Here is a 22,795-nt window from a genome sequence, read left to right on the forward strand (position 1 = left end):
ACTGTAATTTCTTGTCTTTAAGGATTCTCGGGTGTTTCAATGTAAGTCTTCACTGACTTAAAAGATAAGACAGCAAAATCACCGGTTGCTATGCACAAGCAGGAGAATTCATGTTGGGGAGCCAGAAGGCTGCAGCCACCCAGAGAACGGGCTTAGGAGGGTGCTGGTGCTAGAGCACTCTGGAGCTGAGATTTCTTTATCTGCATATGTCAGCATGAGACACTCTCACAAAAGGGTCTCCCTCGAAATACACCCTCATTCTCTGGCACAGAGGGCCGGACTAGAACGCTGCAGCCCAGCAGCTTCTCCTGTGAACGGAGTTCACACAGCCACGCTCCCAACAGACCCCGCAGCAGCAGAGGCTTCGGGGCTGCCTCGGTAGCATCTTTTTTTCTCTAGGATGCTTTTTCCTTAAGGAAGATGGCAGTGTGAATGTGGCTGGAGGCAGGTTTGTCTGAACCATAAGGATTTTAACACGCCTGTACTTCTCCGCCCCCCCCCACACCTTAAGCCAGCTACTGATACCATGCCAGGGCTGCATGCAGACTTACAAACCATATGCTGCTAAATTAGTCTCACCACCTAGTGAGAGAAAAGTTCAGAAGAAACCCAGACTTCTGCTTTGCATACTTATTACATAGAGCTGAGCCCTTTGATGGATTCTTCTGATGTCCAGAAACTGTGAATGTTCGAGATGTCAACACCAAAACAAGGCTGGAGAAAACAACAGAAAATTGTCCCATCATCACCACGAGAGCAATGATTTTTCCCTGGCAAAGGCTGACGTGACAACAAAGCATAACTATTACTTTCTGAATGGGCTGAGGCCAGCACAGACATTTATGCTGTCACGAACAGCCCTGGCCAGGTAGAAATAAGGTCGAACAGGCTCCAGCTCTGTAGGTGATGGGGAGACCCATCCTCCAGGCTCCTGCCAACAGTGTGCTGCTTTGAACCATGGAAGCGAGAGCAAGGGCAAATATGAGGATGAACTGGACAAGACTATGAGTTGCTGGGTTTGGCTTAGTTGGAAATACTTTTTTTTTTTTTTTTTTTTTTTTTTGTCACCAGGGAAACAGAAGCAGAAATGACAAATGCTTTCAATTTGTCAACATTTTCTGCAGATATTTTTGGTCTTCTGATGGAAAACAAAGCATACATATTTCTCAGTCCAAAACTATCTGATTCCTTTCCCAAACTGAAAGCTGTCAGAGGGCTGAAGGCACAGGTGGGGTTCCTAAGATGTCACTTGTCACTTTGGACCACGATCTCCTCTCGCTCCTTTGCTGGCCTCCATCCCAGGAGGTGTCACCATTCTTGGGCAGAGCCACCAGTGTGTGTCACAGCAGCCTTTGCCTGCCTGAGGTGGCATGTGGCAGCAGCAGGGCACTGGGACCCAGAAAGGGAACGTGAAACACCTGAGCTGCAACTCCAACCTTCACTGAAGGCAAACTTACCCAGTGCATCTTATAAAAGTGCCTTATTCCTGGCTAGGAAACAGCTGCCTTTGTGTGGGAAAAGGGTTTAGTAAACAAATACATTTTTAAAATATTTTTTTAGGAAGAAAAAGACAGATTTTCCTTCCTGTAAAACTCTCTCAGTACAATCTTTTGATTTGTGAAGTTAATCTGAGAGACATTGTAGGAAGTGAACTGAGGAACTACGACCTGCTAGGACTTTGCTCAGCTAAGAGCCATGTCTCTGCAGATTATGTTGAGCTGGACCGATAAATCCTGCTGAGAGTTCTATGCAAGTGTCTCACGGAGAGCAAAGCTCTTTGATTATTCTGTTGCTACTTGTCAAATGCAAAGGACCATGTAAAAAAAAAATCATTTTTAGCCTTCAGAATTACTATACTTTCCCTCTGCTTTTGATGTCTGAGGAGAAAATAGCCCTCTGAAGAAACTTGATTTTTTCAGAGCTATTAACAAGTCTTTCAGGGTCCCAGGGTGACATAACAGGTCTGGTCTGACTCATTCCATTTAAGAGTGTCTCCTTCCAGCCAGAAATAGCTCTGTATGCAGCCATAAAAAACATGAATCAATTAATGTCTTTTATTAACTAGACATACAGATAAATCCCCTCAGTCAGGGGCACACAAATTACCAGCTCCTGTTTCTTCTCCCTCCTCCTTCTCTTTGTATCTGGCAGCTTCTTTATTAGACCTTTTTGTATGTTGACTCCAGGTTCTCATGGCTACTTTTGCAGCTGAGTCTCAGGTGTTCTGGGTTCGAGAAGGATATGTCGAGAAGATACTGGACCATGCTCGAGGAGATCATTAGCTTGCTGGGAGAACAAGGAATGTAAAAATTATCTTGGACAGGGAGCACCAAGTTAAATAGGCGCGTAGGCTGGACTGGGAGAATGAGGCAGAGGTAATGGCTTCACATGGAGTACGTGGGTGTGTAGTACATGGGGAATTCAATGAAAATGCATGTACGTTAGTGGTATTTATATTAAAGCAGGTGGCACGCGGCTCCTGGCTTAACTGTGACTACAGCTCCCTCCCTTGCCACGATCCGATCCGCTGGGTCCCAGCACGCATTTCCCTAGAACTGGAGGAAGAAGAGTTTCACTTTCTTCATCACCCTGGCGGGTGCACCGTATCCCCACAACACGTGGGCGAGCTGCGGCTCCACATCCCCCGCTGCCCCCCATCCCGCTCCACCGCCACCAGTGACCACCAGCTTCGGGGCCCCTTCCCACCAGCATCAGGCCTGTGCTCAGGGCTGGTTGAAGCTGGTGAGCTCAGGCGTGAGGATGTGTGGGAATGCCCTGCTCCAGCTCTACTGTATCATTTTGGTTTAATATCTAATACTTAAAGGCCTGAAAATACCGTGGTTTGGATCCGTCTTTCCATTGCAGCCCCTTCTGCAGTAGGCAAGCACAGGCAGCAAGCGTTAGCAAGGGCGTTTTAGCATCTGTTCTTTTCGCTAGGCTGGGCACCAACGACTGGCCAGACTCACAGGCTTAGTCCAAAAACCTGCTGGCTGCTATTTTTAAAGGGGAAAAAAAAACCCAACCAAAAAACGAAAAAAACACCCAACCTTCTCTAAATAATCTCTACATGAAAATAGGTACATGAGTCAGAATGCACACTGAGAAGCAGGAAAGGCTTTAAATAATAGGATTCATTCAGCTACAGCATCTAATCACCCCTGAAAGTGACAGATTAGTTAAAACAAAAGAGTTATTATCTAGGAAAGTAAAAAGGAAACCTGAATTTGTTCATTCCCTCACACAGTGCGTACAGGGAGCCTGCATTTCATTAGGCACCAACCTGAAGGGCTTCAATAGCCCCCCCAGTGGAAGCAGAAGTACAATTTATGAATGCCTGCGAGAAAGTCTCCCTGCACCATTGCTTCGTTTTAACCTGCTTTCCAGGAGAGTGGCTCGAGAGGGAGCAGCAGAGGCAGGTCTAGCCAGGCTTGTGTCTGGGACCATGTAGAAAAAAATAATGCAACCCACAAAGAGTGGCTCAGTGTAAGGCTTTTGAATCAAACGCAAACAGACTCCACCGCACTGTGTGTACAGTGCATTGAAATGGAAGTTCTAGGCAGGAGAAAATTTTTAAAAAGTTTTATTTTACTACTTAAAAAAAAAAAAAAAAATCCAAACCTGCTGTGCAATAAAAAGAAATAATAGTCAAGGAAATTGATTTTAATTAAAAACAAAACCTCAAACTTGGTTATTACTAAGAATTTGCTCTGCTTTAAAAGCTTAAATTTTTGCTCCAATCTTTTCCTTCAAACTTGAGATTTAGTCTGGTACGTTTTCATATTATGAATTTGAATTACTTGAACTTTCAGACTTCATTTATTATCTGCCCATGCTAAAGATGTTACTGTAGCCTCTGATCTATGCTGACACTCAGTGGAAAAATCAGCTTTTTTTTTTTTTTTTTTCTCAAGCGTGTGAACTTTGAGAACAGCATGATGCTGCATATCTGAGAGGTAGGAGGAAGAAAGGAGGAGAAAGCAAGCTGATACTACTAACGATTTACATGCAATGCCAGCGTCTAACTGCCCTGCACTTCAGTGTCTGGAAGTTTCATACAGCTGTGCAAAAGCTAGTTGGAGTGCCCCTTTATAGGCAGGGAGGCAGGCATGGAGAAATAAGGACATTTACACATGGTTATACAGCTCAGTGGGAAGGCTGGGACTGGGAACCTGTTTGACTTTGATGTGCTGAGGCTGGATGAATCAAACAACACAGGCATTGCGGAGCAGAGGCAAACACCAACTGACATACCAACCTGCCAGCACAACGCACGTGCAGCATCCTTGAGACCCTGGAGTTCTTCATTCAGTTTGCCAAATCAAGAGTTCCAGCAAGCTGCATCCTTTTTTATTCATGAGCCCTAACCTAAGACTATATTCAAAGAAAGATATTCCTTTTGTTGTTGTTATTGTTGCTGCTGTTATTATTCTCATCATCATTTTTGTCATCATCATCATTATTTTCATTATCATCAAAAAGATAAGGAGACTGTCTCTTCTGGTTTGGGCAGGTGGCGAGACGTTAGTTGAGAAAGTGGCATTTGGTTTGATAAGATTCTGTTCCTTGGGGAAAGAAACAATTAATAGTCATAGTTGTATTTATTCAGTAGATCTGGATAACATCCACTTAATGTGTCAACAGAGTTAGCTAATAAATATTCCACACCTCCGCCAACTCTGTTGGAAAGCCATGGGGAACAGCAAGGTACAGGGAGCAGTCACATGCAGTCCCAGTCTTTGAGAAAGGGATGAACAGTTATCCTGGCCATGGTCATCTGGTAAACCTGATTTAATCCTCAGCGCAGGCTTCGTTACTGCAAGCAGGAACTAAAAGCACCATGTGCATGAAACCAGAATTTACAGTAAAAATGGTAGAAATTTCTTGTTTGTAAAGAGAGTATGGAACATCCTTAGAGGACAAAGAAAGGGCTTCAGAAAACAAACTGCACCCATCAGATACGTGTTGTGCTGGTAAGATGCCGGCCCTGTGGCACAAAGAGGTGCAGACGCAGGCTTTTCCCTCCCTTGAGATGAAAAGCAGCCATAAAACCCCAGCAGCGCTTTGCAGCTCTGCCCATATGAAACCATGTGGGATCAGAATCAGACCCACTCTGTCTTGATTTCAGTGGAAGGTTTCTGAATATTTCGGTCTTGTGAAATCCTTCACACAATTAATTCAAATCGTCTTGGAGATGAGTGCTGACTGGGCAAGAGCAAAAACTGGGCAAAAGACTGCAATCAACAGATAATGATACACTGCAGCGTTTCAGCGAACAGAAGCTGCAAAAGAGTGCTAAAAAAGGCCAGTATTTGCTCCCGTCTGTTCTCACCCTCCTATTAACCACCCCGCAGAGAGCAGGCCATGTGTTAATTACATCCACACCAAACGCTGGGTGCAAAAATTTGACTTTGGCCTCATGCCTGGGGTAAAGACTCAACTAGTCTCTTTTCTCATCTCACTTTGAAGGAGCCTGTCAAATCTTCCTTTAATTTCCTGGAGGAGCTTTCTCCTGTGGCTGGATAAGGTCCTTTGCCAGGGAAAGAGAGAGGCAGGTCCTACCAGAGGTGCTACTGTGGGCAGAGCTTAGCCTTGCCCCAGTTGTCCTCGCAACTGTGGGGCTCTGAGCATAACTCCATTTGATTCAGATGCTAAAGCTGCTAAACTGTCTCTGCCTTCATGCCACCTAGTGAGGCACGACCTGGGCAGCTGGCTGCCCCTGGTGACACCAGAGTCAAATGTGGATTTAGTAGTGCTGGTACAAAGGCAGCTGCAACTTTGACACTTTGCAAAGTGCCTTCAACTTAGTAAGTGCATCAATTCCGAGGAGACCTTGCAGGGTTCAGGACACTGCTAGTTTTTGTGGTCTCCATGCACAGGCAGAGAACTAGCTTGCTGCATGGGCAGGAGCTGGAAGAACAGATTGCAATATCTGCTCACTGTCAGCAGGGCTTCTGCAGATGCCACCAACAAAGCCATGCTCACTCCTGTGCAGCAGGGGGAAATCTAGTGGAAATTGCACTCAAGACAAGTCTACAAAGCCTTAATCTGATCCCAAGAGAGATAATCTAGGACGTTTTCAGTGGCAGTATTGGAAATGGAGACCAGCAGAAGGCCACGTGAGAAGACATCCTACAAGTCTTGCCCAAAGAAGGTGGTAGAAACCCCCTGTTAGGCAACGCTGATAGGAATCTGAGACCCCTCTTCATCTTATATATTTTTGCAGCAGGTCTCAAGAGCTCAAGCTGCACTTTAAAAAGCTTATGGGAAAAACAGAGCCTCCAGAATGTCTGGAGAAGTAATCAGCGCCATTGAAGGGCAAAGGAAAGGTCAATAGGGCTCAGGCCATCTGTCTTCCATCTGTCTGAGCCCTGTTCAAAAGGACTTCCATTTTGTGGAGAAGGCATGCAGCTCTTTAGTGACCACAGAACAGGCCTTATGGCTCACAGGGTAAAAAAAGGTTGAATATCACTGATATAATTACAGAGCTGAAAGAACAGCAGCAGCTTACAAATTCTAGTTAGCCTCTCATTAGTATGGTTGAGTGATGACTGTGTATATGAGCAGGGCTTATTTAACAATAAATGTCATATTTACATAACATATAGGATACAGGCAAATGTAACTGGGAAATATATTCAATTAAGAAAGAAAAATTTGGGTTGAAACCCAGGAAAATAACGGATTGCTGGTGCATGCCGTAGGCAAAAGCAGTGTGGAAGCATTTAGAAAAATTTCTGTTATTTCGATCCTTGTGGTATGGCTGGTAGTCAGGGTGTTTAAATCCCCTAGATGCCGCTGGAATTACTAACCTTTAAGCAAAATTGATACCAGCTATAATATTGAGGCCGCTTTATTTTAGTGGAGGCAAAAGGAATGGAGTAGTACTGATGTAGCTTTGGGATTTGTTTTAAAGAATAAATATTGTGTGAGTGCAAAATCCCTTGTCCCAGGAGAACAAAGATGCTCCATCCTGGGTACTGCCATGGACTGTTATCCCAACACTCCAATCAATGTCTTCAATCCATTGCCTCAGATCAACAAACCTTCTGTATATATAAATCATGTGAGGTTATCCATTAAGCAAACCAGTTAGAAAGGCTCCCAACAAAATTACCAAAGATCGAGCAGCTATTCTAGCTAATAAAGCCTATTGGAGTGGCTATGTAGTTAAAACATGTTCCAACAGCAGCTTCACCTCATTATGGAGTTGATTTATTACCGGTTTCATCAGACCAAAGGGGCTAAATAAGCACAGTCCGGATGGGATTGCCAGAGTAACTCGGTGACTAGCTGTAAAAGTGATGAGTCTGGGCTGAGGACCTGCAGCAGTAACCACACATGACGCACCAGCTCCAGCTGGAATTATATATCTGGTCCTCCTCCACGGGGCTTTGGCTAATTGGCACAAATGAGAGCTAAAGATGACATTAACAATTCCATGAGATGGAAAACAAAGACATTCCACTTTATAGATTTCTCAGCTCAATGTCACTTTGCTACATCACTTAGCTACCTACAACCTGTACGGATGAAAATCAAACCTGACTCACGCAGGAGCTGTAGTGCTCTGCATTAGGCTTACAGCAGACCATACATTACTGGACAGTAGCCTTGTGTTTAGTGAAACCCGTGAGCAAACTCAGTAGTTACATGTGGTTGGGTGTGCAGGCAGCAGCAGGACCGTATGGCCGGGCAATGCTGTGGAGATGGAAGGGCAGCTGTGCACAGAGCAGTGTCCTTTGGGTGAGATGGGTATCCAAAGGTCTTCCGCCCCTTTCTGCAAGCAGTACCACCAGGCAAGAAAACCTGCTCCCAGGAACCCTGTATCGGAAGATGAAAGAACAAAAGAAAACCCTTACCCACACCCACCTGCCTGTCGAGCCACGTGAGCCCAGCAGCAGTGCCCAGCAGCTTAGCTTGCCAGAGGCAGCTTTGAAAAGCGTAGGTGTGAGACTCCACGTACGTACCTCTTTGGCACACCCTGCATGAAACCCCCTGATGGCACACGCTGCAGCGGTGGCCTTGGTTTTGGACTGATAGGTGCAACACAACTTTGGGTACACACAAAAGAGAATCACAACGCTGTTAAAGTAATGTCTCAGTAATGTTAAAGCATGTCCCTGGAGCTGGTCGTGGCCTCACAGTGGTGTAGGAGAGTCCTCTCCCTTATCTCAGCTTCAGAAATGTCAAATACCTGGGCTTAACGGCAATAAATAGAGTTGGTTTAAAGCACTCGCATTTTTAAGACGTTTGGGAGCTGAAAGTGCAAAGAGCATATGGCTGCATTTTCAGAGCACTATAAAAAATTTCACTGGGTGCTTTTCAGTTACTTAGGACCTGCCAAAATTTGTCTGTAATTACATTTGATGTATAAATCAACATTATTTCTGCTAATATCATCATTCAAAATGAGCAATAAGATGACAGCCAGGGTAGTCTGAAAGCCAGGGTGCCTGGAGAGCACTGCTGGGTCAGGGTAAGCAAACCTGGACCGTGCTCTCCTTTCTACATGGAGATAATGCTGAAACTGGGCTGTATAATTAAGCATCCCCTTTGATGCCAGCTGCCACCTTCACTGATAATTTAAGCAAAGGCAAGAGGTGGTAAAGGAACAGCAGCCTAAGGACCTTTTTTTTTTTTTTTTTTCCTGTTCTTTCATGATACCACCAGCATGGCCACTCATAATTACTACTAAGTTTTCTCAAAAAGAAAAGAATTGCCAAATTGAAATCTTACTCCGGGCAAATGCAATTACTGACTAATAAGTCCTAGAGAAGTTCAGAGCACATCAATAGGGGAGGCATTTCTTCCTCTGAGGACTTTCCTGGTGGATTGTACTTTCATGGCCGGTACCACACAAAAAGCAGGACACAGTTTATTTTCACACTTCCTTTCCATCCTCTGAAGAGGGGGAAACCTTCACACCACTTTTGCTGTGCAATGAGACATTCACCCCCAGAAGACAAAGTCAAAGTCAAAATCCTCTTTGAGATCTTCTTCCTGCTCCCCTAATATCATGCGTGGTGGAGACAGTTTGCTGCAGAAGGCCATCCAGACTTGTGCTTGGGCTGGCTGAGGGTAAGAAGGGGCAGTGAAGAGCAGCAGGTAGTGCTTGGAAGCAGTTATTGTATGTTTTAAATGCAAAGGAGAGTTACCAGCAAGCTATAGCAGTGCTGGGGATCCAGGAGAATTATAGGCTTACAGCAGTTTGGGAACTCAGATGTAAGTGGTTCCTAAAAACAAAACCTGAATCTAAAAGATGTGTAGATGGGGTGACTGAGGGCATGTTTTAGTGGTGGACTTGGCAGTGTTAGGTTTGTGGTTGGACTCGATGATCTTAAGGGTCTTTTCCAGCCTAAACGATTCTATGATTATCAGCTTTTAAAAGCAGCCAGCATCAGACTCATCCAATCTATGTGGTGAAACCAAGCAAAGGTGCACAGTGGCTTGAGCATGTAAATTTTTTCACCCCAAAATCACTGCATTAAAAGAACATCAAGGTCATCATTCCAAGTGAGGGTGACAGAATCAAGATAACTCTAAGTTGGGCTCATTTTTATGTACATATTCTGATTGAGGTTTTACATGATTGCACACAGAGCTCTGGTCTCGTCCTGGGTACCAGGCAGATGTTATTTTTGATTGGGTACCTGCTCAATATTTCATTAAGATCTCCATGCACTTGCGGTGCCAGGTATGCTTCCCTGCATGCTGGCCAAGGTCTGCTCTGAACACAGTTTGGATACGATTAAATGAGACACTTTGCCACCCTGAGTGCCCTACTGCACTTCAAAACAAATAGGTAAAGTTATTAAAATTCATAGGCAGTTTTCTTTCCTTGCTCTGTCTTACTTGGAAAAGGATAAACCTTTTTTTTATTTCCTTAAAATTGAAAAAGAAAAAAAAAAATTCAACCATGAGAGATACATCAAGCATAGAAGGGTTCAGCTCATTAATTCAATTTTTCAAGTCATTATCACCTAGAAACAGGTTTTCACAATAAAAGATGCTAGACAAACTTATATTTAAGCCTTGGTATTTAAACTGACCGTAATGATCACTGAAATCTTCTCGTCAAGAATTCCCACCCAGCACATGGGGAAGCATGGAGCTGTATGCAATGTTTTCTCACAAGTGTTTTGTGCCATGGGCTGAATTCTGCACTGCAGTACTGCTCAAGCCATTACACTATTTTCTGTAAATGTCACTGGGATTCTGTTTTTCCAGTTCTAGCTAAGATATATGTAAACACTTACTAGTTCCATGGATTCCTTGCAAATAGCAGGAATTTGTGAAGCACCTTGCAGGTGTAACTTGGCAGTATCAGTGAATTTTGTAAACTTTCTCTAGGTCTGGATGGTTCATTCCCTTGGGGTTATAATTGTTCAAAACCAGTTAAAACCATGACTTGAAAAACACACGTTGAAAACTGAAACAAAAGCCTGAATGTGAACACCCAGCCAAATGTGGGCTGTAAGGAGAACCTGAAAATTATCGGTGACTGGCTGAGACCCGAGACCAGAGCAGGTTTTACAGGAGACGGGGCTGTGAAGCCCCAAACAAAGCTTGGCTAATTTATCAGAAGTGGTAAATACAGCGTGTTTGTGTCAGCGTTCTGGCTGCAGGTGAAGCAGGCATCTCCCTGGTGGGTGCATGCTTGCATGGTGAAGGATTGCTTGGGGAAGGAAAGGAGGATTGATGGGGTGGTTTTATTGGGAGATCCATGGCTTGGCTACATCTGACAGCAGCATTTATTTTTTTTTGTGGTCACTGTTGTCTGTGGCTTGAGTAGTATACCTGGCTATGGCTGTCTTTATCCCTCATTTGCGATCTTATTTGACAATTTTCTTTAGGTTGGCAGGGACAAGCTAATTAAACCTGATTTTTTTTTTTCTAACCTATGTATCAAAATGCCATCCTTGGAGCCGGTTCTACTCCCTGAGGGTTTGCATACTTGAGATACTGTTCAAGTAGTCTGAATCACGATCTCATCAGAGACAATAAGATGCTGAAGATGGTTTTTAAGTGCTTGGTATAAGCTCCTGTCAGGGAATCTGTCCACTGACATAACTAACACATTCTCCATTTCCAGAGGCATCATTCAATTTAGTCCCAAAGTTACCCTTGGTCCATACTAATCTGAGGTCAACTCAACTTAGCATTGAGGGAAAACATATTTATGACAAAATTATAGGAATGCAAAGGAGGTTGACAGTAATGAACAATCTCACTTAGAAAACATCTATTATCCACACATGCACGTGTGCGCACACACACACACACATACACAAAACAAATACAATTTTCTGAATAAAAAAACAAAGCCAGAAAACATGGGGAAGAAAAGCCACTGAAAAAGGAACAAGTTCAGACTAAAAAAAATCCAATTTTTCATTGAAAATATAATTTGCATAAAAAATGTGTGGCTTTCACCTAAGCCTCGATTTTCTGTTACCGGAAAAAATGCCTATCTGTAGTGTTCCCTGTATCATAAACAATTTGATTTTCCCAGGCTACCAGTGAATCCCATCTTACAGAGCCCCACCATAACCTGCTGGTTTACCCCAATTCCCGTCTTCTTGTGCAGCCAGGGAGGGAAGGGGCTATCGGAAATACCAGCATAGCTTCATTAGGTTTAACTGTTAATGGTCTTCAAAGAAATGCTGTGACTGGTGCATTGACCTAGAGTCAGTGGGGTTTACCTGAGGCAGGGACAGACAAGGGAAAGGGACCGAGGAAAATCTCAGCTGTGCACCCATGTGTGCATCTCCTCCGCAGTAAGTACCGGGTGATGGGCTACTTAACGGAGGAGTCAGACGTTTTAAATGAAGACTCACGCCTGCTTTGTGGAGGACAAATGTGCTATTGCCAGCAAGGGGTACAGTCCAGTTGATTTGAAGTCCCATTCCCCGCACGAAAGAGCCATCACCTGAACCTAGGCGAGTTTCTCTGAGTAAAAATGATTGAAAATTTGGGCCCTAAAAATACATGTTTTAAAGAAATTTACAGGTCAGGACTATGCTAGCTTTGTCCTTGGTGTCTAGTAAGTTTTGTACAGGGAAAGCTGCTAGTGATAAATACCCCACAGCCAAGCTGAGAGGATTCCATCCAAGTGCAACATCTTTAATGCTGCTTCACCAGGCACATTCCTCCAGTGACAGTGGCACTTGGCAGTGAATCGCCTTCAGGCTCTTGGTGAGGAGACTATTCTACCTCCAGCCACTCCCATTTTGTCCAGTAAAGTGCTAGTGCTAAAGCAAGATTTTGGAAGGTCTGATCTGAAGAAGCAAATGCCCTGTGTCCACCCTCACACACTGCACTGCATGCACCTGACTGATTTCTTTTGCAAGGAGAGCGAGGAGTGCAAAGCCATCTCGAGAGTGCCATGAGTCACTAGGTAGAGTCTTCTGGATCACTCTGATGGTCTCCAGTCTTACAAGATAATCTCTTTTCAGCTGAAAATCCCAAACAAAGTTAACAGCAGTAAAGCTATGGCTGGCTGTGAGTTGTACAGGAAGATATTCCTACCTGGCACTTCTTTGTTGCCAGTAGTTCGCCACAGTTCAGCAGCTCACAGCCTCTTCAGAAGGGGCAGTATCTCAGGATACTTCCCATCACCGTTCCCTGTGTTGGTGACACCACAGGATGCCGACGCAGGAGCAGAAAGGTGATTGCCACCACTATGGGTTGCATGGGAGGCATTTTAGAAAGCTGCTTTCAATTCCAAACTTACCAGCTGTGCCAGGTTTAGTGCCTGTATCAGTAGTGGGGCTCAATGTCAACTGATACATAGTATATACCTATGCTGATAGGTATAAATTGCAGCTGAGGGCTCACAGATGGGTAGCAGAGTATTATCTGCCACCTACCTAAAGCTTGGAAGACATTATTCATCAGAAACCAGACAGCAGGATTACTCAGTACTTATCTAAGGAAGACTTGTAATTTGTAATTATTGTTACTGTTGACTAATGGTACTTCAGTAGGACCTACAGAACCCGGGTAAGATCAGGACTGTCTTGCACTGGTGCTGTATGGCTGCAGGAAAAGAAAGAGTTGCTCCCCAGAGTGCTGACAATTTCAATGAAGTCTTGAGAGTATAAATTGCCAAAAAGTTAGGCATGCAGTCCAAGTTCAGACACGTCTCTTAGGATGGAGCGAAGTGCCCATTTCTCTTCATTACAACCACAGCACCAGCAATAACTGCTTTAGGTGGGGCTCCTCCTTGTCAGAGAGGTAACCTGGGCAGAGAAATTCTCCCCACATGGCCTGTTTCAGTGACTCCTCTATTCCAGACACTGGTACCTGTCCCCATCTCCAGGTTCCTATCTTCCCATCCAGAACCGTAACGCTAAACCATCCAACTGCCTACTGAGGTGTCCAGAGCCAAACCGTGCCAAGAAGGAACCACTGCAGCCACCAGCTCCTCCCCGGGGCTCCTCTCGCACAGATTTGGGCATGTTCCCCTTCTGAACTCAGCCCTCTGATCAGGTCTGCTAAAGACCGTCAGATAATTATAACTAGTACCATGGATATAATTATTGCTATTATCATATTACTAGTATTACTTCTTGTTCCATCATATCATTTTCATCTTATTATTATGCTATTTATGTTTTGGCCATTATTCAGATAATAAAGCCAGATTCTCTGCCTTGCTTCAGAGCTTCGTTGTGCTGGATGTGGTAGTGTCCCCTGTGAAAAGTCAGTCCTCACCCTGAAGCACTTAAAAATCTAATTAGAGAAGACATACCAGCATTATCTTCGTCTATCAGAAGCTTCACTGGCAAACCCCCACTCTTTAGGATATTCAAGGTCACTTTACTAGACTTCCTGAAGAATTGGTAGGACTCCCAATATTCTTGATGCCTGTGCCAACACCGGCTCCTACACAGGTCTAGAAGCCACCTCATTTCAGCATCGCTTCCCTAATTCCTGCCAAGCCACACACACAGACCCATGCAGACATTTACCCTGACTCACTTATTCCTTTACACTCTACACGTTGTCTCCCTGACAGATATATTCTTTCACATACAAACAATTTTTAAAAATCCCAAGCTGTAAATAAATGACTTAAACTACTGCTGAAGAAGGAAGGCTGTTACTGGCATTACAGTTTCTGGGAACCGCTTGGGTACCGCAGTGCGGGAGCGGTACGATCACAGGGATGCAGAGGCTGGCTGCTCTCACCAGGGAGCAGCCCCACTGGCCACTGGCACCCCTCCTCTGGCCATGGGGTGCAGCCCCCCCGCTGGCTCACCCTCGGTAAGCAGAGGAGCAGCAGCCAGGGTGTCCAAGCCCCTGCCTCCAACCATTCCCAGATGCTTTCACCTTCAGCACATGCTCATCCAGAAGGGCTTTAAAATTTGTTGGTAATTGGCTATTTTGCCCAGGCACAGCCTAGGCTCGCTGTCTGATTTCTCTGAATGTTCATGTAATAACTTAATGTGGGTAAAACACCAGGATTAAAGCCTTCATTTGTTTTGCTGTTTCCCATCTTTTCCAAAAGGTGAATGCTTAAAATGATGTATGAGCCGTGAGCTGTAGTGCTCAATTATGGCTCTGGCGAAGCTTTCCCCGTGACTGGAAAACAGTGGACATTCAAATCAATAAGAATCCTCTGAACAGCCCTGTCCCCAGTTTCATTAGGAGGTTGTCACAAAGTTATTTCAAAACCTTGCTCAAGTAAATTGGCTGCAAGCAGCAACTGCTCAGTCTGCCGCTGCCTGACACTCAGCTTGGAGGAGCGAAGTTCCAGAAAGGATTTGTTTCACCTCAATATTAAATTCTGACATGCAATAAGGCTGCTAAAACACTGACTAGGAGAGGTCTGTAATTACCTCCTGCAAGTATCACATGTAAATACCTACCGCGTGGCTTTGCAATGCAATCCCTGATGGAGAGCTGCGAAACTGGTGCCTTTCCGATGTGCTGTCACTCACAGCTTACCGTGGGGGACAAAAGGTTCTGATCTGGTAATGCTAACGTTCCAGCACATCATTCTTGTGTGATTCAGATAATACTCTTAATACTAGGCCTAATTTTTTCCTGCTGAAGTCATCAATACAGTTACTACTGGTTTTACTGAGAGCAGAATTAGGCTGAATTATTAAAGACACCATCTGATTCTCAATCTGAACCTTTTTGGAGGAGATCCAGCATATGGAGTGGCCATTTGCATTCTAATAAAACACAGAAGGAATTATTGTTCCCTGAAATCCATATATATTCTCAAAATCTGCCACTTCCTATTAGAATGATGCAGAAGCCCTGGGAGAATGACGACTCTTTTAATCCTAAAGGTTATGTAAAAAATAATAAATGGAAAATAATAGCTCTGACAGAACTGAAACAGTAATTTTTAAGTTTTAAAAAACACCCAGACACTTCAGGCTTTTTGAAGGAACTTGAAACGTTTTGTGAAATACATTTGGTACGTGAACACTGAAATACACTTTTTAAATTGCCAGCCAAGTAACCTTTTCAAAATATTCCACAAGCATTAAAGAAAAAAAAAAAAAAAAAAGTAAGTCCATTGTGTCTGAAACACAGTCCTTCAAAATAAAAATTCAAAAAATTTTGTTGGCCTGTAGCAAAAAAGGCGAAGAGCAATACGGTGAGACCAGCTGCCAGCTGCCAGCTCTGTCTCCAGGTTAGCCATTTACAGACGTCGTTGGAAAACCCTGGGAGGGCTTCGACCATGCCCCTAACGTCTGGTTTCCTTTCAGAACATGATGAGGATTAGTGGCTCCTAGGACGGATGTAGGTGGGCGATCATAACCAGCTCCCAAGAGATGTTTCTTCATAAACTCACAGCTCTCCCTTTGCTGTGGGAGGTCATTTCCTTTCCAAGCAGTTGCTGGGGTAACAGTGAATATCCTTCATCTGGGTTTTCTTAGATATTACATCCTGCGCATTTCTAAGCTTCTTCTTCTGAAGGGGGCATTTCATGTAATCTTATCAACAGCTCTTCAAAATTCATTTTGCTGTATTTCAAGGAGAAAAAAAAAACACAAAACAAAACAGTTTGGGGGGCTTGATAAGAAGGCAGGAGGCAGGCTGCCACTTGTTTTCGCTTTGCAGTCAGAGGAAGAAGGTTCATTCCTCCTACCACAGGACCATTATTTCAACAATCCGAATTTGAACTGATGAAAATTGAAATGGCTTTTCTATGTGAAAGCTTCAATGTTGCTTATATAGGGAAATCACATGTCTGAATTGCAGAGATGATATGGAGAAGTCTGTAGCTTGCTCTGGGGAATGTGGGGATTTTTCACATGACATGCAAACGTTGCAGATCAGCTGGGTCAGAATTCACACAGATTTTCTCCGACTTTCTCCATTGAGCATCCTTTCCAGAGGAGCAGATTATTTAATTTTGTCCTTCCTTTAGATGCAGGTCTGGCATGGGCTACTGCCCTGCTGTTATGCCTGTATTGTCTGTCTTATGTGGAAGCAAACAGATTCTTGGAAAGAAGCACAAAGAGGAGACTGTGGAGCTTGTTGGTGGGTGATGCTGTTCAACCATCTCCTCAGTGTGTCTACAAGTGCCTCTTCGCCAAGGCTTGGGAAGAGGGAGCAGCCAAGATGATGATAGGTGCCTGTTCTACAGCTTCTCAAAAACCTTAGCCTTAGTGAAGTTTGAGTATTGACTTGGGGGTGGCACACATGCAGATGTGATGAATCAAGTTACCAAGAATGAAATCTTCCTCCAAAATTAGGGGGAAGTTTGCCGTTAACTCCTGCTGTACTCTAAGTCTCCCAGGTAGTCTGCTAGATTCTGCTGGAGAGGTTTTAGAGAATGTAGACCATGTGATGAAGTGGTCTTAGAAGTCAGGACATGCCCAAGAAATACTTGCTACTTGACATTTTCACCTTATTCCTCCATTCACTTTAGCACCTGAGGGAAGAAGGTCATCTCACTTAACCTCAGCCATCCAGGAATCATCTAGTCTCCTCACTAGTTACTAGGAGAAAGCCACTTAAAATGCCTGAAACACACAGAATGACTCTGAGAGATTCCTCTTTCCTCCAAATAAGGGAGTCCAGGCAACTAGTTGAGTGCAGACATCCAACTTTTTTTTTTTTTTTTTTATTTAAAGTAAATTTTTAATTTAATGTTTGAATTAGAGGGAAGAAAGAATCCCAGTACAGCAACCAGAAAAGGCTGCACATGTTGTGATTAGCCTCGAATTTCACCCCTAACTAGTCAGGATTCTTGCTCCTGTTTACAGGAGCCTCAGGGCATAAATGTGGCAGCAGCCGTGCAATAATTGTCTCTTCATATCCCAGAGTCACCGACCTGCTGCAAAAGTTGAAGGAGGGATGGTAAATTTGCCTGAGCTGCAGCATCTCCTAGCTGCAGTATGGCAAGTCTGTATGACTGCAGCCCCAGAACCCAATCTTGAGGGCAACAAATTGTTCCAGAAATAAACCTGGTGCCCATGGAGGTGCCTTGCTGCCATAGTACTGCCTATTGCCATGAGCTTTGACAGCACTTGACAGAGGTGCCCTGTGAAACTGGCCCAGAGAGCGATGCTGATGCAACAGAATACTCGCTGTTCTTGCTTTGAAGTCATCGTTCTGTATAATTGCTCCAGAGACCTGCCCTAAGCTTATGACAGAGAACTGCCATTTGATCCACCTTTACCCCTCCACATGGCCTTACAGGACAAGTTACAAAGGACAGCTCTGTGTGACCTGTGCTCATCCCTGGCCTGCCTTTTCCCAACAAAACACCTGCTGATCCCACTCAGATTTGAATGTCCTTAAATGCTCCATCCTCAGACCTCGGTTATCAGCAGGTACACAGAGTATGACCAGATACAGCAGCTCAGAGCTGAGGGCAGCAACCAGTTGCTGTTTCTTCCACTGCCCCTACTTTCTATAGGCAAATGTTTGCTGTAGCACCCCAGAAAAACTCTGCTTGTGCCAGCCTTAGCAGGGACTGAGGGAAGAGCCCTGTGCCGATGGCACCACAGACCTGTGTGTTGCCCATTTGGCCAGTTAGGTGAAGGAACGGGTCGGTCTGGTCAGGAAAGCAGTCCTTGATGGGATTTTGCCTGGAAGCTAACACATGATCAGCAATCAAAATAGCAGATGGACTTGTACGGCAGCAGAACCTAGCTAACACAGTGGTATTTGCCAGGATAACTGGAGGGAAGGAGGGATGTCCAGTACCCCTTCTCCTTGCAGCTTCCGTGTATCTGCTGTGCTTGCTGATGGGAACACACAGCACCACAAGCATCCCTCATCCAGACCTAGGAAGGGAGCTGATGAACTCAGCTCCTACTGATCTCACAGGAGAGAGCACCTCAAATGCTTTGTTGGTCAAGATACAGCTCTGTCCTTTACACCATACATTCTCACAGAAACGGCACTTTGTGACAGGTTTTGCTCCAGGAGAGTAGGTGCAACCAGGTGACACATGGGTCCCAAGCCCAGCAGTGAGCAGAAGCTCTTTCACAAGGTCCACAAGAGGACCCAGCTGAGATCCCCTCGGATCTGCTTTGCCCACCAGTACAGCCAGGAGCAGCCAGTTTCTGCACTGCACAGGCTACCAGGGAGCGCTCAGTAACACAACGACAGCACCGCATCTGTCCACACCTTCCCTTTCAGTTTCTTGTTTTTCACTTAGGGTGAATGCCTCAGTAGAAGTGCCCCAGATCCAACAGAGTCATGTGGCTCAGGCTTTATTTGCTGTTATTGCTGCTTTCAAGTGGAAAATTGATATAATAGCAGTCCTTTCTCAACACACAGCAGTCTGCACATTTGTACAATGTTCTTTGAGGATGATCAGCATCCACTGGCATAGAAAAGTGACAGATGCTGTCTGCAAATAATGAGCTGAAGCAGTTTCCTTTGGAAGGGAACTTAAGCAAAGTCCCTTTGAGTTTGAAAAGCCACTGAGGTTCCCATGTGGCCTCAGAAGATGCTCGTAAGCCTCTGCTGGAAAAGGTACATTCTATTAGCTCAAACGACATAATTATTTTTTAACTGTTTCTCTTACACAGACTTCTCTGAGGAGAGGAAATGACCGATTTTGTATTTACTGAGCATTTTTTACTGGGAACAAGCACGAAAAAGAATGTTTATGGCTTCTTCTGTTCACTCCTCTAGTGTTCCATATGGCTTCTGCACAAGACAGTGATAAGGTATAACTGTATGATACATAATCATGGGATAAAGCATATCACATGCCTTTGTGATCCTCATCTTTGTTCTCTGCGTCTCACACAAAAATCATTTTAACCATCTAGGCTTGTAAGGAGTCTCACACTTGTGAGATTGAAAGAAGACCTCTGAGACATTTCCTCCTGAGCCTTTGATCCTCTCTCCTTCCTTTGTGCTTTTATCTAATGCAGACACAGTCGTGTGCCAATGGCAGCTTTTGCAGATGTAGCAATATCAGGTGTTCAAAGTCATCCCATTACCTCATAGTGCTACAAGAAGTAAGTCCAACCTATTGAAAATTAAAGACTCCAAGCTTCCTAGCCAGATATTTCCAAACCTGTTAATGAACTAGAGACACAGATTTCCATTAATGATGCAAATCTTGTTTCAATGTAGTATATACAACATACATAGTAATATGTGCATTTCAGAGTTTTGTAATTCGTGATTATTATGATTACTGCCATAGTCCTGGATCCTGATAAGAAAATAAAGCCTATTTCTCTGGCAGCCTTAGCTCTTGAGGTCTTAGAAAGAGAGATGCAATATTTGTAACTTTCCACGCTTATGTAGATAACTGAATTGACAAAAGGGTACTAAATGCATGGGGCTTCCTTACAGTAAAAGTAGCTCTTGATTTACTATCGCTCTTATTAAAGGCTTTAGAAAGTCTATAAGAATTGATTTTCTTCCAGCATGACCTGTTCTCTTGAGCCTCTTTACTAGTGAAAGTCCAAGCAAACCCAAAACAGGATTCTGTACTTTACCACACACTACCTGGTATGAATAATGGAAGGTGTATTGCACAGCACATTAAACCGACACACAAATGTATCCAAATAATGAGACGTCATCCTTTAAGGCATCAGGAAATAGAGCTAAAGCACCACCTCAATCTTGATTCTGGTTTTTATTTTTAAAAGCATGATTTCTAAATCTTTATGTGACATTTGTCCAGGTTGGACAGGGCTTGGAGCAAGCTGGTCTAGTGGAAGGTGTCCCTGGTGGTACTAGATGGTCTTTAAGGTCTCTTCCAACCCAAACCATCCTATGATTCTGTGATTCTTGGATTTCTCCCAGCATTCATTTTACGTCTTTACTGTCCACCTCTGTGTACTCTTCTTTCTACACCTCGATAGATGAAAGCATATTTGGACAAATTTAGAAATGTGCGATGTTGTGATAAATGAGTCAATGTTAATAATTATTGATGGATTCTACAAATGAAACACATAACAAAGGAAACCAAAAGAAGGGGGTCCTGTATTGTCTTACAATAATAATGCCCTGTAGACCACAGCTTAGGGCTACTGCATAATGTGTCTGTAGCGTTGAGACTAGCTGCTGATTAACAACAAATAAAACATGAGCTCTACTCATAGAACATTTGATTCACATGAGCTGCAGTTCTGTTGCCTTTAAAATCTTCCAGCTCTGGACCTGAATGCTGAACATCCTTTTTGTCCAGGTTTGTGGTTGTGGGGTTTTGGTGGTTTCAGTTGGTTTGTTGGTTTGTTTTTTTGCTGTTGGTGGTTGTTGGTTTTTTTTTGTTTGTGTTGCTCAGTGAACTGTAATCTGTGGGAATGAAAACCCTGGCATTGAAAGGATAATCATTTAGTGAGAGAAAAGGACAATAAGGTTGAGAGCATGGAAAGTAAAAGATCCCCATCCCTAAGCTGATATACCAGGTAGGATTCCTCTTGCTGCCTTAGCTGTCTGGTAGTTAGTTGTTTGACTTGGGTAGGCAGCCTGTATGGTTACTGGGGAAAAAATAGCACCTCCAAGAAGAAAATTTATCCTATCCTGGGTCTAGAACAGTTAGGGTGAAAACAAAGCCTCACACAATGGAGACAGAGCTATGAGTACCAAGGACTTTGCAAATGAATCTGTAGATGCCAAAAGCTGAAAAGGGTGAAAACAAGTGACCATGCGGTGACAGGGTGAGGATTCATCTGACATCACACAGAAACGCTGACACCTCCTTAAACACAAACCCATCTTTCTCTCTCTGCAGTCTCTGCATCTGTTATTATCCTACTTCAAACTTTCACCACAAATGAAAAAGACATCTCCTAGCCACAGCTGACCCCAAGCACTGTGAGGACCCAGAACAGTGTTCTATGAAAGGGTATTATGTGCCCACGGAATTAAAACCTGCTTTCTACAGCAGCTGCATAGAGTCCTCAGGACCTGGACATGCAGGTCACGTGTTTCCCCCAGAAGAAATTATATGAAACCATATGAGAATAGGAGGAGCCTGATTCAGTCAGAAAGCTGTTTAACCCTTACTTGAGCAAAAAGAGAGGAGTGGAAGCTCTGGTGAGGCTCTGGAGGCCAGCAGGACATGGATAACAAGCTACAGGGCATTCTTGCCGGTAGGGAAAGAGATCAAAGTGACAAGGATGGACCCTGAAGGAAGATTGAAGGTCAAGGGCATAGCTGGAGGAGCCTGTGAAGCTCTAAAAAAGGGCTTTGAGAGCTTCACAGTGCAGGGAGCAAAGGCTTAGCCACAGCCTTAGGCATGGACAGAGAGACACTCTGCAGTGTCTTGGTTTATTTTTATCTCTGTTCTGGTGTTTCTAAAGGAAGGCAGCAGCAGTGCTGCTGTCACAGGAACTATGATTTGCTTTCTCCTTCCCTTCTCTGTACAGTTTCCCAGATGAAAGATCAAAAGGGGACTTTAGGAAGAGGATTCCCATGGGAAAAGCTGGTGGGCAGCCTCCAGAAGTTGTCTCTCCCTGTGCTGCTTTCCATCTGAAGGGCTTCAGCACAGGCTGAAGGCCGTTTGGTGCTTTTGGCAACTGGTAGGCCAAGGACCTCCATGCCGGTGGGTCTCGGAATGGATGTGTCCTGCTGCTGCCATCCCCTGATCGCCGTGCCGCTGGCACTTGTGGATGGGTTCCTGGAGGATGATGCCCAGGGGCAATCTGGGGTCCACCATCGCCTTCTGCCAGGACCTTTGGCTTCCTGATTCAGGCAGGCAGATGGGGCAGAGGTTCGAGAGCGTTGCTGAGGGCATCTAGATTAGGGCGATGATTGAAGGGAAATGGGGGCTGGGAGGGAGCGTGCGGCGTGCAAACCCGAAGGAGTTTGGGCTGAGACAGGGAACAGCATGAAGAGGCCGACAAAACAGTGGAAGTTAAATTGCCTGGCATCCCCCGTTCTCCTTAAAGCCTCCCTGCCCACATCAGCATTGCTCCGTGCCTACAAGCTGCAGGCAGCCCCGTGCTGCTGCTTCCCCTGCCTGCAGCAGTCTGTCTGGGGTGGGCAGAGGCCTCCGCTTTCTCTGGCGCAGAAGCCACCTCATTCTGCCTAATTGCACAGACAAGAATTAATGTGAAATGTTGTCTTACCTTGCATGCCATATGCTTTGTGAATCGTGGAGCAGAGCCCAAATGAAGCAGAGGCTCTGCACGTTTGGGCCCTTCGGCCAGGGCAGCTCTGGAGTCCTGACGCTTCCTGCAGCACTGACACTGCTTCTCTGCCTCTGTGCAGCAGGTTGAAGACACACAGCAATACGTCTGCTGGACAGGGTCCACCATCTAGAAACCACAGGCACCGTGAGCAACATCAGACTAGCACAGGTGGTGCTGGGACAAGCACAGTTTCTCCTTAGGAA

General features: G+C 44.6%; 1 protein-coding gene and 1 long non-coding RNA gene across 4 annotated transcripts in view; one reads left to right on the top strand and one right to left on the bottom strand.

The window, feature by feature from the left end:
• SHISA6 (shisa family member 6) overlaps positions 1-22,795 on the top strand; it is a gene marked incomplete at its 3' end in the record, with an annotated part of 240,860 nt that overhangs the window by 76,658 nt on the left and 141,407 nt on the right. The window lies entirely within an intron of this gene.
• LOC308066221 overlaps positions 1,006-22,795 on the bottom strand; it is a 40,175-nt gene continuing 18,385 nt past the window's right edge. The window contains exon 2 of the long non-coding RNA XR_013929075.1: positions 1,006-22,718. This is a non-coding gene — a long non-coding RNA (uncharacterized lncRNA). The remainder of the gene's footprint in view (positions 22,719-22,795) is intronic.

The sequence above is a fragment of the Falco punctatus genome (assembly GCF_963210335.1).
Source record: "Falco punctatus genome assembly, chromosome: 1".
NCBI classification, from domain to species: domain Eukaryota; kingdom Metazoa; phylum Chordata; class Aves; order Falconiformes; family Falconidae; genus Falco; species Falco punctatus.